Source organism: Oreochromis aureus, linkage group 3 (genome assembly GCF_013358895.1).
Source record: "Oreochromis aureus strain Israel breed Guangdong linkage group 3, ZZ_aureus, whole genome shotgun sequence".
Lineage (NCBI taxonomy): Eukaryota > Metazoa > Chordata > Actinopteri > Cichliformes > Cichlidae > Oreochromis > Oreochromis aureus.
In genome coordinates, this window is record NC_052944.1 from 124,076,331 (window position 1) to 124,078,865 (window position 2,535).

A 2,535-nucleotide genomic window follows, 5' to 3' on the forward strand; every position below is an offset into this window, starting at 1 on the left:
CTATCTAGAAAGACTTGCATTGATTCACAGTGTACAATTCTTTCTAATCTATTAACATCTTCCTCCAAATCCTGTTTCTGCTGCATCAGAAGGGCTCAAACCTCCTGCTGTTGTCTGCTGGACCATCAATTCTACTTTATGATCATCTTCAAAGATAAAAACGTGAGTTTATTTGTGAACTCTGTGAAATGATGTTTAGTTTGAACCAATCCTGTGTCAGCTGCAGCCACATCATTGCCACGCATACAAATGGCTGCGTTCCTGTTTAGACCTGCTGGCTGTCAATGGGCTTCATTCCATTTCAGACTGCCGGTGGTCGGCTGTGATCTAAACTCAACATGGCTCCTGTGTTAGAAGAGCCTCTGATTTTAAACTTTGCACATTGAATAGTTTCTTTGCAACACTATGGAGCTACCAGCCCAGTATATGTAGCCCACAGTAGATGGAGTTATCAAGCTGCACTGACAAACATCAGGACTCATGTAATCCCTACATGTGGACCTTTCACACATGGATCCAAGTGCAGATTCAACTCTGCATTACATTTGACTTCAGCTGTTACACACTTTCATTTTCTAGCTGTGTCACTTCCTGCTTTTTGGATCAGATAGTTTATCCATGTCCACAAATGTTTGGCTGCATATTTGTATCATCTATATTTTCCAGTCTTCATACAGCCGATATTTCATGTGGACTCCAATCTGCCACCTGCCATCACGTTTTCAGGGTTCATTCAGTGTTGAAATGTAGGACAAACAGCAGCACATGTTCTCTAAATCTTTGCAGTCATTTTAAATGAAGCTGATACTACAGGAGACATTTTCCACATTTATTGTCTTTGAACAGAGAATAATAAAGCCATCAAACATATACAGGCTGTGCAAATACAAACTTCTGTGGTGCATTTGATGACCTGCAGAGGAGAACAAGTCGGGCTTTTCAGCCCTAACACAACCTCTTTGTTCTCAATACTACAAAACCTTCAAAGGCTGATATGCAAGTTTGCATGAATCACCAACACAGTTGTGTTTGTTTCTAGTATAGTTATAAATAAGCTGATCAAATATCTGCTGACTGATTAGATCCAGTATCTATTACAGATGAACTGGATTTCACAGCATGTTGTTAATCCGTCATATCAAACTAAACAGTGTTGCTGGTGTAAATATCCTCCAATAAAGTCAGATGAGGGCTGCTGTTGCCAGGTAGGGGGTGTGTGTGTGTGTGTGTGTGTGTGTGTGTGTGTGTGTGTATATATATATATATATATATATATATATATATATATATAAAAAAAACCCAGCACGCCGCTGCGGGCGGTTTATCCTTCAAGCTCGGGTCCTCTACCAGAGGCCTGGGAGCTTGAGGGTCCCTGCGCAGTATCTTAGCTGTTCCCAGGACTGCGCTCTTCTGGACAGAGATCTCCGATGTTGTTCCCGGGATCTGCTGGAGCCACTCGCCTAGCTTGGGAGTCACCGCACCTAGTCCTCCGATTACCACGGGACCACCGTTACCTTCACCCTCCACATCCTCTTGAGCTCTTCTCTGAGCCCTTGGTATTTCTCCAGCTTCTCGTGTTCCTTCTTCCTGATATTGCTGTCATTCGGAACCGCTACATCGATCACTACAGCCGTCTTCTTCTGTTTGTCTACCACCACTATGTCCGGTTGGTTAGCCACCACCATTTTGTCCGTCTGCATCTGGAAGTCCCACAGGATCTTAGCTCGGTCATTCTCCATCACCCTTGGGGCATCTCCCATTTTGACCTTGGGACTTCCAGGTTATACTCGGCACAGATGTTCCTGTACACTATGCCGGCCACTTGGTTATGGCGCTCCATGTATGCCTTGCCTGCTAGCATCTTGCACCCTGCTGTTATGTGCTGGATTGTCTCTGGGGCATCTTTACACAGCCTGCACCTGGGGTCTTGCCTGGTGTGATAGACCCCAGCCTCTATGGATCTTGTGCTCAGAGCTTGTTCTTGTGCTGCCATGATTAGTGCCTCTGTGCTGTCTTTCAGTCCAGCTTTGTCCAGCCACTGGTAGGATTTCTGGATATCAGCCACCTCCTCTATCTGCCGGTGGTACATACCGTGCAGGGCCTGTCCTTCCATGATGGTTCCTCGCCTTCCTCCTCTTTCTTGGGTTTCTGCTGCCTGAGGTATTCACTGAGCACGCTGTCAGTTGGGGCCATCTTCGTGATGTATTCGTGGATGTTTCTTGTCTCATCCTGGACTGTGGTGCTGACACTCACCAGTCCCCGGCCCCCTTCCTTCCGCTTAGCGTACAGCCTCAGGGTGCTGGACTTGGGGTGAAACCCTCCATGCATGGTAAGGAGCTTTCTTGTCTTTATGTCAGTGGCTTCTATCTCCTCCTTTGGCCAGCCTATTACCCCAGCAGGGTACCTGATCACGGGCAGGGCGTGAGGTGTTGATGGCCCGGATCTTGTTCTTACCGTTCAGCTGACTCCTCAGGACTTGCCTGACCCTCTGCAGGTACTTGGTGGTTGCAGCTTTCCTAGCGGTCTCTTCATGGT